The following is a 16717-nucleotide window of genomic DNA, read 5'->3' as shown; positions in this document are numbered from 1 at the left end:
TTGTAAACATTGATAAAAATTTGCTAATGAATTGCTTATTGATTTCTTATAAGCTTGCTATAATCTGTATGTGTGAAAGTCGAATATATATGTATTATATTCTAAAAATAATATTTGAATAGTCGATTAATGATTAGTTTGAAATTTGTTGAATTAAAGCTCAAGAGCATAGGGGGCAATTTCGAATAAGGGGAAAGAGAAAGTAACCGAGTAGCCATTTCGCAACCGTTCAAATATATCCGAGGTAAGTTTTAAGTAGTTTCCTTTAGTATATAATTGACGATGCCACTATAAAAGTATAGTAGGTAAATTGTGATCTTTGGCTTGCACTTGAATTAAGATGTATAATAGATAATGCATGTATATGACTTATATTTTGATGGCCACTTTGAATTTAAGATTAAATGATGAAGAGAATGAGTGATATGAGATATAACCATTGAGCTGAATGTGAATGATGATGTGCGTATCGAGTTTATATTCGAATGTAATATACGACTACTAAGTGATAAGGAGTCTGACATGTGTTATGATCAAATGTGTATGAGATTGAAAATATCCGGACATGAGGTCCGCAGGCTATATGTTGGAAAAATATCCAGATATGAGATCCGCAGCTATATGCTCGAAATATATTCGAACTTGAGGTCCGCAGGCTAAGTGCTGGAAAAATATCCGGGTTAAAGACCCGCAGGCTTACGCTAGTAATGTATTCCGAGCTCTAAGATTTGACAAAACCGATGCCAGTAAGTTAAATAAGATTTCGACTTCGAATATCAGTGGTAAACATCGTTGTGTAAGTATTATATGTTTTGCATGTTAAGGTTCGTGTTATTGCTTATATTTGAATTGATTTTTAAGTGATTTACTAGCATCAAGGCACGATATATATATATGTGTGTGTGTGTGAATGAATTCAGTATTTGATGATAAGACAATAATATAATTGGTTGATGTAAGTCACCATATGAAAGAACGTGATTATAGGTATTAGTATAATCTATGTAAATAAAGAAATATGTACAAGAAGTCTTGTGTATAAATACATACATATTCGGCCAAGGGGTTTTGTAACTAATGTACTAGTGTATATTTGGTCAAGTGAATTACAATTAGAATACAAGTTTTGTGATACTCAATGTTCAATTTTAGTGACAGGCCTAAATAGTATGAATTGCTTAAAACTTACTAAGCATCCAAAGCTTACTCTATTTCTTGTTTCTCTATTTTCTAGATCGTTGATTTTTTGCCACCGACTCAGGGATCGTTAGCAGTTCATCGTACTATCGAATTTGTTGGTACAGTTATTTGGTCTCGATATGGCATGTATAGGTTGGACTGTTGACAAAAATTATATTTTGTAATTTGTAAATATCTTGGCTGTATGAAAATGGCACTCATGACTTATAAATCTGTATGTATTTAGTTCGATTTATGCTTGGGTTGGTAGATTATGTGATTGAAATTAAATGTTTAGCTTGGTAATACCTCATTTCCTATACCGACGATCGGACACGGGCTAGGGGTGTTACAGATATTGAGCCTGAAAAATTGTAAGAAATTCTTGAAGAACTTGCAGCTCCAAATTCCAAGTGGACTGTGTCAAAATACAGAATTCACACTTGTTGAAGAGAATATTTGACACCACTTGTGAAGGTATGGTTCTATTTCACCTAATTCAGCCTTATGTCTAGTTCACATGGAACTACGATCTCATTAGAGCCAATGGTCTTCTTATTATACTCGATTTTAACTGGAAAGACCATTGATGTGGGAAATATCATCTCAAAAGAGATGCGAAATTGTGCTGGTAGATGTTTTGGCCCAGCTTACTTCCCTTTTACGATAATAGTTTTGTGCTTGAAAGCTAAAATTCTTGCAAACGTTAATAAGACAGGTTATAACCACAATCATAGATGGAGACCTTTATCAAATAGCTGGAGACTCTATTCTACAGCAACGACTTGAAGAAAGTGAGGATCTCGAAGAAAAAGAAGAAGAAGATCCCACAGAGATTGAGTCAGTGCAATCGGCTGAAGTCCTTAATAAGGTGGAACCAATGGAACCAGAAGCTGAACCTGATGTGAAGACTTCAATGCTTAGAGCTCAACCGCCTCGCCCAGATCTTTGAGATGAGCTTTCAAAGTTGATGGACATAATGCAACATATGCAATGGTAGCAACAAGGTTATTGGAGATATTTAGAAATAAGGGATGACTCCATAAGAAGCGCATTTACAAACACATACAATGGCCCGTTTATTTTTGTGCTTGAGTTTCCAGATTTCTTACTTGAACCATGGAGTCCACTATCGAAGGGGGAGCGAAGTGATTCATGAAAAAATAAAGATGATGGAGCAAAAGACGACTCGAATTCGGAAGAATCTGCAAATAAATAAAAAGGGGGGATCTTGATTTTATTTTATTTCTGTTTTTAAGTTATCTTAGGATCAAGTTTAATTAGGAATTTTTATTTTCGCATAATAAAACAAAATATGAAAATTCATTAATAAAATTGAACAAGTCGCGAAGTATAAAGTGTGGCAAAAGATATATACGTGTCTAGGATTGGATTTAGAAAGAGCTTGGTACTTAAGCAGTCAAATTGACTCACCTTCTCTTTTCTAGAATCCTTCCTAGTGTATAGTACCTATTCACTTTAAACAACGAGGACGTTGTTCATTTCAAGTAGGGGGACCGAAAAATTGAAATTTTTTCCACTCAGAATAAATTTTTTTCTTTTAATTATAATTAGGATATATCTTGTTCAATTAATTTGAAATTTTGTTAAGTATGCTAAACTTCAGTATAAATAAAGTTCGATTATTTCAGTGAATTGTTATATTAGCTTAATAATGACATAAATGTATTTCTAATAAAGCATGCAAATCATACCATAAAAATTTTTCCTTAGAAAAGTTAGGTATGCATGAAAGTTTAAGTCTCTAGAATTGACTTAGTAGTTTCTTGAGGCAAAATCCTAGGAAGCATGGAATGTTGAAAATGATTTAGGCAACTTTTGTTTGGACCCTTTGAGCCATTCAAGCCGGCCTTGATGAAATTTTACCTTTTGAAACCCAAATTTGAGACTATATGGCCTAATTTTATTCAAACCTTTGCAATATTTAGCCATCACGTTTCTCTTAATTATCTTCAAATTGTCTCAAACACTAGACTCAGCGTTATGTAGAATATTCTTTGAAAGTAAGTTGGTGTATTGAAGGTAAACGCTTTGAAGGTCCGATTTAAGCTGAGCTGTAACACCCCAAACCTGACCTAGACGTTATGGCCGAATTCGCGATGTCACATTGAAGTGTATTTCGAAAAAAATTGTTCTATACTAAAAACCTTGTTGTGATCTTTATGAAAGATTTAGAATAACCTGTTCATTGTTAAACTCTAGTTGGTTTAGCACAATGTTAATTATATTAGATTGCTATTGCATTTTAAAAAATAATGAATGTTGTAAAAACGTGGAGTTTTAAAATGCATTTATCTCTTTGAAAAATCGCGGCCTACTCCTAACAGATATGATTCAAAGTATATAAATCCCAAAATTAAAGTAAAAAATTTAAAAGGCGTTATTACAAAACAAAACCCAAATTAAATTACTTATAAATTAAAAGGAAGCAAAAACTATTGTGTGATCACTATTAAGTCTCTCCCAGCATCGGTTCTCCTAAGGATTACCTACATAAAAAAGTATAAGGGTGAGTTTAAGTAAACACAGTGTGTAATCCCTTAACAGTAGTTAATCAAACAATAGGCAAATACAGTTCGCGCCTAAGCCCGTTTCAGTGACAGTCTAGTATCAGTTAGAACCATAGCCCATTACAGTGTCAGTATCAGTGTAGGCCTTAGCCCATTTTAGTAACAATAACAGAAATGAAATTAGAAATCCTACCCATCCATCCTCTACACTCCACTCCGTCTAACTACACTCCATGTGGGGATAAAATCGGCCCACCCATCCTTACACTCCAAAACATAGCACTGGTTGCAGCACTAAATAGTGGTTGCAGTAGAGTTGCACCCCATGCAATATCTCATGTCATAATATCATACATGAATGCAAATCATGCCATGCTCGATTACAGTTATACATATCAAAGGGGTATATCTATCATTTACCTCATGGGGGTATAACAGTCATTTCATCAAATTGGGGTCTAAGTATACTTACTGACCCAACAGTAGGTCCACAATCATCTCGGACGACCTGTGCAACCTTAAAAGTCAAAAAGTGGTAATTGGCCCAAAGCCGATAATGCGGCCCATGTGGGCCCACACGCCTGTGTGGCCTATAAAGCCCAAAAATGACCTTAGCCATGCGAACTACACAGCCTGGCCCAATAATCTCCACGCGTCCATATGGTTTACATGTATGGGGCCCACACGGCCCATTTTGGCCCGACGTGGCCTAGAACGACCTAAGCCCATGAAATTTCTCATAGTGGCCTCTACTATCAAATGCCCATGCTTTCTGCGTTCGGATCATCACACGAGCGAGTGCACGATCTTGTAGCGTTAATAGAAATATTTTTCGACTTTTTCCAATTAACAGTTGTTGTAGTGTGATGACTCCCCTGATGCGTTTGAAGTGAACCGCGCTTCGAATACTCTTGTACCTGAATTAAATACACATAACACCTTATCAATAACTTGACTCCTCTTTTAAAAAGAATCTAATGGAGTCCTGAATCAATCATACCTCCTTACCAAAGCAAGCCGCAATCACACCTGTGGCTTCTCGAAGATGTGCCAATACAACCTCAATCACTACCTACAGAAACCACAACCTTCTTATTAAACCCATATGTGAAACATAATACAGTCTTTACTACATTTCACTTACCACCCGATATCCCTTTTTGTAAAGAAACCGAAGACTCTTTACAATAAACTCCAAACCTTTTACCACAATGATAGGGCAAAATGTAGATCAGTGATGTAACGTCGTAAGAATCGAGAATGGGGATTGATCTGAAAGAGTAAATAGAAGGAGAAGGGATAATCGGTACTAAGAAAAAAGAAAGAAAATAATGATGTTTAGAAAATAGAAATCTGAAAGGGGAACAAAAGGAGTACGATAGAGACTCACCTACCAGTATTCAGCCAACGAAGAACAGTAGAGGGAGAGGGGGAGAAGAACTGTGTGCCCGAACCCAAATGATCAATGTACACTCGCCAAAACCGAAAGTAAAATAGAAAGGGTGAAATGGGGTGTTCGGTCAAGGTAGCAACGTGAAAAGCGAAAGGATCCCAGAGAAAGAAAAGAAGAGAAGAGTGTTTGGCAAAGCCCTTTTGTGTTGTCAAATCTGTGTTGTCACCTTAGAGTTTTTCCTTTCCTCCGAAACATGAATTCTATGAAAAAGCCCTTTTGTAGGTTTTCAAGAAAAGTTTAGAGTGTTTGGTTCATTGCAAAAATTGAGGTTGGTTTAGCAAAATAAAGTTTGTTATTTAAACTTTAAAACGGTTCTTGTCGCGGAAGCATTCAAAATGTGTTGCGTAAGCGTGATGTGTTCAGAAAATCATTTGTTTGCGTTTACTTGATAATCTGAATCCTATCACTAACAGGTAAAATAAAGTAAATAAAATCTACAAATCAAAATAAAAATTAAAAAGGCCTTACTACATAATGAAATCCCAAAATAAAATCTTAAGTGTAATATTTAAATAAACTACATTTAGTGGCCACCTCGGAGTCCTCCATCGCTCGATCCGTCTAAGCCTGAGGATTACCTGCACAGTTAATAGATGGGTGAGTTTACGAAACTCAGTGTGTGAAATCCCATAACAGCAATCAACCAGTGCAAACACAGTCTGGGCCTAAGCCCTTTAGTATCAGTTAGGGCCTTAGCCTGTTTTCCAGTAACAATAGCAATCTGTGCCTTAGCCCGTATCAGTATGGGCCTTGGACCATTTCAGTACAGTATGCAAGCAAAGAATCCTACCTAAACCATCCGCTACACACCATCTCCGTACCAGCCATACACACCATGTAGGGATTAAATCGACCCACCCAACCCTACACACCAAGTCATACCATTCCAATACTATATAGTAATTGTAGCAGAACTGCTAGTAATAGCCTTATAGCCTTTTAGTACACTTCTTCCAAAATCATATATCCCACCCCATGTAATGCAAATAATATCATACGTATATACAAAGATGTCATGCTAAAAAATAGTCATACATAATACAGGGGTATTTCAGTCAATTTACCTTATAGGGGTATAATGGTATTTCATCAGCATGGGGTCTAAGTGTACTTACCGACCTTACAGTAGGTCCACAGACATCTTGAGCAACCCATGCAACCTTATCAATCAATCAGAGCGAATGGGCCTTTAGCCCATATTAGGGGCTCATCTGGGCCTACACTTTTATATGGTTCATATAGCCCAGAAATGCCCTCATCCGTGTAGTTCACACAACCTGGCCCACAATTTACCACATTTTGTGCAATTTCTCTGCATGGGTCCACAAGCCCATTGGGCCCACACGACCCAATTCTGCCCAAAATGGCCCAATATCATTTTGGCCCATGAAAATGCTCACAGCCATTCCATTGACATCACGGCCTCGTTTTACTACTAGGCTTGCCACATGGGCGGCTATACGCCAGAGTGGTGCCGATAGCCTACTTTTCGACTTTACAGCTTTTGATATCATATATCTAACGGTAATGTTCACACACCTGTTATGGAGTTGTAGCCGAAATGCTTCCAAGATCCAGAACCTATGTCAACCACAACCTCTCATTAGTCTCAAACCCTTGTTAATCCAATACATAAAATTGAAACTGCAATTACCAAGTCACGCACTTACCAGTCAATAATCGCAACCTTCACCTTGTTCTGACTCCACGTACTCCTTCCAATGCTTTACCTTCACAAGTATAGTTATCCATCTCATAAACATCTATAATTCTACAAAAATATAACTAAAACTTGAACCCTTACTGATAGAGAAATTATCACATGCAAAGGAAAAGTAATCGGCCCAACCTTTGCTTGTTGAAATCCAGCCCCTAGCAACATTTAGTAAAATCACTATGTTTCGAGTCAATCATTTAGGTGAAAAAGAGAATGAATGAGAAGGGTACATTCGGCCCCTAGAGGAAGAAGTCATCATTTCCAGAGAAGAAAACTTACCAAAACTTAGCCAATACCCCAAGCCTAGAAGTCGCCCGAATTGCAAAGAGATATTCGGCTAAGAGCAGAAAAAAGGAAAGTAGAAACAAGATGTTCAGCTTTGAAGAACAAAGAACCTTAGATTTGACCAACACAGTGTAACAGCCTGATTTAGTCCTTAGTCGGAACAGTGGTTTCGAGACCACGAATCTGAGTCAGAAAAATATTTAAAAACCATTTTCTGTTTTTATTATGGGTGAATTAGCATGTGTGAAATTTTCATGATTTAATTTTATCGTTTGAGTGCCCGATTAAATAAAAGGACTTAACTGCGTAAAATGAAAAATTTGTATGCTAATTGTTGAAGTGCCTAATTGCTTTGTTCTTTTAATGTGGGGTATTTATAATGCAAATATACCATTAGTTTTATAGGTGGACGGCAATGGGCATGTTATATATGTTTTCTAATTAAATTTATTAAGGTTATAATGGTAAAATATATAATAATATGTATATAATAAATCATAAATTAAAAAGCCATAGCTTATATTTTTCTTCCATGATTGAATAGTAAAATAGAAAAGGAAAGAGCAAGGTTTCAAAGGTTCGGCCACCTCCCAAGCATGATTCAAGATCAAGAACCAAAGAAATCGGATTTGGATCGGGAGAAAACGAAAATTGTCGACTAGCTATCCCATTCGATTTTACATCATCCGAGGGAAGTTTATATGCAAATAGACGTACTTAATTTTAATTAAATGCAAATTATACATGCTGAAATGAAATATGTGAATTTATATTTATACTAGTCAAATGTATACAAGCTTGGCTACTATGATTCTGAATTTGTTTCGACTAAGTTACGACACATGAAATTCCCGTATGAACCTTAGGAATAGCTAGGATACATATGTCATGACATAGGATTTTGTTATGTGAGGTGTAAGTAAGACCGTGGCATAGATATGTGACTACATGTAAGACCACGTCTGGGATGTTAACATTGTACAATATGTGTGATTATCTACGTCTCCTATCCAATTTTGAATGGTTCATCAAGGCAATGACAAGTTGTGGAAGAATATGTAAAATGAGCTGATTGACCAGGTATGAATTAGCTTATTATCTACTTGAAATAAGGTAAGTAAGTTATTTGGTAGCTGTTACAAATTGTGTGTGAAGTAAATGAAAAATGCATGTGAACAAACGAAGTGTATTTGGCCTTATGAAAAAGAAATATGATTATTGTTAAAAAGATTCTTGAATATGTGTATATATGATCTTGTATATTCGGCCATATAATAAGAATATGTATATGAAGTTGTATCTTGGTTTATGAGCTTGTATATATGAGTGGAGGTATACTTAGTTATATAATGGCATTTTAGCTTTGAAAATTGAATGATAATTTGTTCATTTAACTATATGAGCATTTGGCCAAGGTAACCCTTATGTATGAAAAAGATATTTTGCTCATATATTGTATGTGTATTCGGCATATAATATAAATATGTATTGGATTATTATCCTTTGACTTATGAATTTATGTATATAGGTGTATATGTATACAAGTTACGATAAAGAGATTTTAGCTTGAAAATTTAATGATAGTTTGTTAAAATGTATAAATGCTCATTCGGCCATAAATAATCTATATGTGAAAGTAAATATAAAATACATAAAAATGTAAGCTTAAGATTTAAAGTAACCATGATAGTATAATTTGGTTTAGCATAAATGGTTTGATTATGTTAATTAGTCATTTATTTGTTTATGACTTACTAAGCTATGAAACCTTACACTGTGTGTGTGTTCCTGTTATCTCAGTTTTATAGATTTTGGATTCAAGCTAAGAGCTCGGGAAATCATCAGAGAAGCTTATTACATTATCGACTATTTTTGGTATTTTATAAGCTGAATTTTTGAATCTACGGCTTGTATAGGCTAGATTATAGTTTGAAATAAAGAATATTGGTTCTGTATAATTTAAGCCATATGAAAATGGCTTGTATAGGCTAGATTATAGTTTGAAATAAAGAATATTGGTTCTGTATAATTTAAGCCATATGAAAATGGCCTAACTTCATTGTTTGAATTCAGTTTTGTTTTTCTATGGTTTAGTTTCATTTTGGTTATTATGCTATGTGTTATGGATGAATAATATATGTGATTGTGATATCTAATTTGTTCGTTGAAGTTGGCTAGTGATTTTGAATGTGTGCATTTGATTGATTCGTTTATGATATATGAAAAGATAAACATGTCTATGAATTTTATTGATATGCTTAGTTAAGGTATATCATATAGTAGTTAGGTAAAAATGAAGATATGTACATGAGATATATATATAGTATTGTTTCATTATCAAAATTAGTGATATGTATAATTCATGGTTGGATATTATGATTTAAGTTTGCTTGGTTATAATTTTATGTGTCAAGGATGGAAGGTAATTGTAATATGTGTTTTATAAATTGAATGTGGTTGATGACTTTGGATATAATTAGATTGAATTGGCCATGGTATATCTACAGGTATGTTTTAAGATTGATGTAATAATTGTGTTTGAATGATTCTGTTATAATACATGCATAAATAGACATGAATGTGAATTGGTACCTAAGAGTATTTGGCTATTTTTTTTAAATGTGATTAGAATTTATTTTGGTTTAGATAATATATAATATATTTATATTTCTGAATGGTTATTTTAAATTTAGCTTAGTAATGAAATCAAATGATCATGATATGTATATATATTTGAATGGATATTAGATGTTCAAATTCAGTTGCCATAGTAATGTATAAGAATATATATGTGCATAAGTCATGGTTATTAATATAAAAAATTGCCCAACTAGAGACAATTTGGTTATGCTATTTAGACTTATTTATATACTACTTTGTGGTTCAGCAAATGTGATTGAAATAGGTCACAATATGCCACTTCTATACTTGTGTTATAATATTGGTTAAGTAATATGTGTTATAAGGATTGGTAATATTTGATAAATAAAATGGACATTGTGATATATGTTATTTATATCAAGCAAAATGATGTATGATTTTATTAATTAAAGTTGGAGCTAGTAAATTGTAAGTTGATAGATTAATTCGTATGTAAATTATTCGTATATTTTTTTATATGTTAAGTTTGCATATATGATTTGAGTATGAAATTAATTATATTGGGTTTTAAGTTAACCAATTAATTTCTACGGTTATTTATTTGTATTGTATTAGCAGTAATTTGAATAATTAGATAAATGGTATGATTGAAACATGTTAAATGGATTTAAAAAAATTTATTAGATGGTTGACTTTGTAATAAACGTCTGTTCTGAATTGTCTTATGATCGGTAATGCCTCGTAACTTCAATCTGGCGATGGATTTGGGTTAGGGGTGTTACATTTGGTTGGTATCAGAGTTATGGTTTAATCGGTTCTAGGACTACCATAATATATGTGAGTCTAGCTATACATGCCATATTTAACCTGAGATAGTGTGATATCTCTTGACTCTGATGAAAATTGTTTTGTTGAGACAAATAAGTTTTTCAACCAAGCTAATTTTGATAGTACGGAATGTGTACTCAAATGTTTGAATGGAAATGTGTTGATGATGAGTTGAAACTCATAAATGTATGGATCAAAGAGTATGACATATTGATGTGATAAATGCTATAATTATATGAGCATAAAGATTATGATATTTAAGTTATGATTGCTATCTGAAATGTTTTGATTGTGAATTAACGATTTGAGTTGGTATATGAATTAAGTGATAAGAACAAAACTGATTAAAAGCAATTGTATATTACATGTTTGGACAATGTGAAATTATTAATAATTGACTATTTGTGAGAGTATGTGTTATGTATATTTATGTGTAAGTTAAATTTGAGGCTTTATTACCCTCACCCTCCTTATTAGTGAAATGTTACTGTGAAATCTGTAAGAATTGGGTTGAATAAGTTCACGAGTGTGGAGTAATAGGAGTTTGTGATCGAAGGATTAATAATGAGGTCAGAAAAGTGAATGAATCAGCAAATGGAGACAGTACTAAAAGAGACATTGGATAGTACTGAAGACTATTCAGATTATGTGACATCACTATTAAAGAAAAAGTTATCTCTGATCAAATGACCTATTCAGGTATGTTATCTAAAGAAAGTATTAATTAGAAGCATCTTTGGACTGATTTCTGTTATTGATGTGAAAATATGAACTTAATGATGAAAAAATTAGACAGTTGAATAATGTTTGAATTGTATTGATGGCTTAGTGTAGTGGTTATAGTCGGGCAGTTACTATAACTTCTTCTAGGCATTCTATGTGTACATTTATCTTCAGGGATATATCTAACTGTTTAATTTTGAGAAGAAATTCTTATCGTATGAGAACATTAGCTAAATATGTTTATAGACGGAAGCATCATGGGTCTGTTTGGATTGTGATCGACACTGCTTTGCCTTTCTTTGATATTTATTCCATTATGTGGATATTAAAATCGATGGTAAAATTTTTACAATGCTAATAATCTATTTCTACTTGATATTGTTATGTTGAAAATATGTAAAGATTACATTACTTCTGTTACTGTGGATTTCAATGTTTCTAAGTGACATTGTTCTTACGGATCTTATTTGGGAAATTACTAGAATTGGTATTATTTTATATGGGTTGTAATTCTCAGATATTCTGTGTAGCATCAGATATTAAAATTTCACTATTTCCGTTTTCTCATGATCCCATGTGACTATCTGTAAGAGATTTCTATTTGATGGAAATGGTTATATCTATCTATCATAATTATAATTTCTGTTCTGAAATTTGGGAGTACTATAGTACTGTTATTAGAGTTATAAAAGTTGTGCCTCTATCTTGGTTGCTGTTCAAATAATATTTGATTTTCTTCTGGGTTCAGATGCTTCGTTAACAGCCGAGATATTATCTATTGTTACTGGTAAGATAACCATCTTATTATGACATTATGATTTCTATCTGATGATTGTGGCATCTGTATAATGATATGTTTGGATTATTCTTTCTAACGTGAAGAAAGAATTCCTTCGAAAAGACCGATTTTGTGGTTTAATCTAATCTGAAATTATTTGATTGAAAATGTAATTGGATTATATGAGTCTGAATCTATCTACCAGATCGGTAATAAATTCTAAATGTACATGTGTGATCTAAAGGGTAGTATGGAAGAAGAACTTGTATTCTTAAGGAATTGATACAAAATTATGTCTACCGGAACAATTCTATCCAAGGAATGTTGTGGTAAATTAAAATTAGTTCAATTGTTGAAGCTTTCTTCTGCATGAAAACATTATCCACCGAAATATTAGTACTGATTTAGCCTAAATTGAATAAAGAGTTTACGAACCTCAGTCATGTGTCAAGGAACGGGTTGAAGTATGCTATAATAATGGAATATACAGAGATATTCTATGATTCCTTATGGTTAGAGCAGTTAAAAGATTATGAGCTTGTGATTGACTGCCATCCAGGAAAGGCTAATGTTGTTATTGATATTCTAAGTCGAAAATCACTGTTTGTTTTGTCTGCAATGAATGCACATATGGCTATGTCTAATAATGGTTTAATAATAGTTGAATTAAAAGCAAGACTATTATTTATTCAGCAAATTTGTGATGCTCAAAAATTTGATGATGATTTGATAGAAAAACGAGCTCAATGTGATTCAGATGTTCATTCAGAGTTTAGAGTGGATGTTGAGGGTTGTTCGAGGTTCAGAAATCGAATATGTGTCCCCAGAAATTTAGAATTAACTCAGATGATTTTGAGCGAAACTCACAGCAGTCGGTCATCTATTCACCCGGGTAATACAAAGATGTATAATGATCTGAAACAACTTTATTGGTGACATGACATGAAATGAGACATTTCTGACTTTGTTTCGAAATGTTTAGTCTGACAGTAAGCAAAAACCAAGCATTACATACTTTCTGGAATATTTCAGTCGACTATGATACCTGAGTTGAGATAGGATAGAATCACAATGGACTTTGTATCCAGTTTACCATTGACATCAAGCAAAAAAGATGCAATTTCGGCTATTGTTGATTGATTGATTAAATTGGCTTATTTTGTTGCAGTTCGTACAGATTATTCGCTTGACTAGTTGGTTGAGTTATATGTTTCTCAAATTGTGATATTACATGGTGTGCCTATTTCTATTGTTTCAGATAGAGATCCGAGGTTTACATTGCGGTTTTAGAAGAAACTGAAAGATGCACTAGGTACGAAATTACATTTAAGCACAGCTCTCCATCTACAAATAGATGGCCAGTCCGAACGAATCAATCAAGTACATGGGAACGATACCTACCCCTAATTGAATTTGCATACAATAACAGCTTTCAATCGAGTATCAAAATGACACCTTATGAAGCTTTTTATGGTCATAAATGTCGTACACTATTATACTTTACTGAGCTCAGTGAAAATAAGATACACGGGGTCGATTTGATTAGAGAAACTGATCAAAAAGTGAAAGTGATCCGTGAAAGTCTGAAAGCAGCATTAGATCGTCAAAAATCACATACGGACTTGAAATGAAAGGATATAGAGTTTCAGATCGGAGATAAAGTCTTTTTGAAAGTGTCATCGTGGAAGAAAATACTCAGGTTTGGTCGTAAAGGCAAATTGAATCCGAGATTTATTGGGCCGTATGAGATAATAGAACATATTGGGTTGGTTGCTTACAGACTATTGTTGCACCTAAGTTAGAAAAGATCCACAATGTATTTCATGTTTCGATGCTTCGTAGATATCGAACTGATCCTTCACATGTGATTAGTCCGTCTGAGATTGAAATTAGGTCTGATATGACGTATGAGGAAGAACCGATTCACATTCTAGCTCGTGAAATTAAAGAGTTGCGAAATAAGAAAATTCCGTTAGTTAAAGTGCTGTGGCATAAACACAGAGTTGAGGAAGTAACATGGGAACCAAAGGATGCAATGAGAGAACATTATCCAAACCTATTCACCGGTAATATTTTCGGGGACGAAAATCCCTAAGGGGGAGAGTTGTAACAGCCCGATTTAGTCCCTAGTCAGAACAGTGGTTTCAAGACCACGAATCCAAGTTAGAAAAATATTTAAAAATCATTTTCTGTGTTTATTACGTGCGAATTAGCATATGTGAAATTTTCGTGATTTAATTTTATCGTTTGAGTGCCCGATTAAATAAAAGAAGTTAATCGCATAAAATAAAAAATTTGTATGCTAATTGTTGAAATGACTAATTTCTTTGTTCTTTTAATATGGGGTATTTATAACGCAAATATACCATTGGTTTTATAAGTGGACGGTAATGGGCATGTTATATATGTTTTCTAATTAAATTTATAAAGGTTATAATGGTAAAATATATAATAATATGTATATAATAAAACATAAATTAAAAAGCCATAACTTATATTTTTCTTTCATGACCGAATAGAAAAATAGAAAAGAAAAGAACAAGGTTTCAAAGGTTCGGCCACCTCCAAAGCATGATTCAAGATAAAGAACCAAAGAAATTGGATTTGGATCGGGGGAAAACGAAAGTTGTCAACTAGCTGTCCAGTTCTGTTTTACATTGTTCGAGGTAAGTTTATAAGCAAATAGACGTACTTAATTTTAAATAAATGCAAATTATACATGCTAAAATGAAATATGTGAATTTATATTTATACTAGCCGAATGTTTACAAGCTTGACTACTATGTTTCTGAATTTGTTTTGACTGAGTTACGATGCCCGGAAGTCCCGTATGAACGTTAGGAATAGCTAGGATACATATGTCATGATATAGGATTTTGTTATGTGATGTGTGAGTAAGACCATGGCATCGATATGTGATTCCAATATATGTGTGCTAGTAAGACCCCGTCTGGGACAATGGCATCAATATGTGATTACATGTAAGACCACGTCTTGGACATTGGCATTGTATGATATGTGTGATTATCTGAGTGTCCTATCCAATTCTGAATGGTTCATTGGGAAATGACAAGTTGTGCATGAATATATAAAACGAGCTGATTGACCAGGAATGAATTATTTTATTATCTACTTGAAATAAGGTAAGTAAGTTATTTGATATTTGTTACAAATTGTATGTGAGGTAAATGAAAAATGTATGTGAACAATACAAGTGTATTTTGTAACACCCCTAACCCATATCCGTCGCCGGACTAGGGTTAAAGGAATTGCCGGACAAATCGAAACATTTAACATTCATTTCGCAAACATCATAGCATCAAAGATCAAACATCAACATGATGTCCCTTATTTAGGTCATCGAGACCTTAAACATACATTAGAAAAGGGTCGGGACTAAACCGAGCTTATACAAAATTTTTCCAAAACTTAAACATTTCTCAAAGTAATACAGGTCACACGCCCGTGTGAACAGGCCGTGTGCCTCACACAGCATTAGACACGCCTGTGTGTCTAGGCCGTGTCAAAACAGGGCATATATACTGACTAGCACACACGGCTACAAGACACGCCAGTGTGTCTTGGTCGTGGCCAACACTGAATTGAGTCACACGGCTAGCCACATGCCTGTGTGCCTTGGCCGTGCTCGAGCCTAACTTACAATTGTAAGGTACCACAGGGGACACATGGCCGTACAACATGACCGTGTGTCACACACGGCTGAGACACACACCCGTGTCTCTGCCCGTGTGGACAACAATATCCATTAGAAAAGCCAATTTGCCACCCATTTAAAATCAAACCTACAAGCAACCAAAATCACAACATGTCTTAACCAATTCACATCCAATTCACAACCAAAACATTAACCATTTATGTTATATCATTGCCAACCAATTCTATGCTTAATAACCTTACTATTTTATGCCAAAACATAAGACAAAAAACCTCAAAACATATGGTTTATAAACCTTAATACATACCACATCTCATACTATGAACTTACCAAGTGCTTGCTAGATTGACCATTTATTTTGGCCAAATAAGAACATATCATAAACATAACTTCATTATATAACTTATACCACATCACATTCATCAAGATATCCATAATCAAGCCAAATGACATCGCTAGATATATACACATTTCAAAACATATTCAAAATACTTCTAGCCTATACATGCCATACTCCAATATTTACATTTCCAAAATGTACCAAAATGAAGTTCGATAGTGCAATGATGATTCACAATGCTCCCCGAGCTTCCAGTAGCTACGATATTTGTAATACAGTTAAAAGACACACAGAGTAAGCTTATAAAAGCTTAGTAAGCCATATACAAATAAACTTCACACATTAAACATAAATTTATTATCAAATTACATATACTTCAAGTCATAAACTATTACAACTTCCATATTCACATACATTTCATATCTTCCGATTTCCATGACACATATAGCATAATTTCTCATGCTTTTACCACATATCATCTCTTGTTCATTAAAGAATACATACTTACCTTTCACTATCAAATGTAATACTCATTTCAAGCGTACCTGAATCGGATATGTATTTCACAAGTCATTCATTTTTTTCAGAATGCCTGTTTGAACCATT

This window comes from Gossypium hirsutum, chromosome A08 (assembly GCF_007990345.1).
Source record: "Gossypium hirsutum isolate 1008001.06 chromosome A08, Gossypium_hirsutum_v2.1, whole genome shotgun sequence".
Classification (NCBI taxonomy): Eukaryota; Viridiplantae; Streptophyta; class Magnoliopsida; order Malvales; family Malvaceae; genus Gossypium; species Gossypium hirsutum.
The sequence above is the reverse complement of the archived record's forward strand: the minus strand, read 5'-3'. Positions refer to the sequence as shown.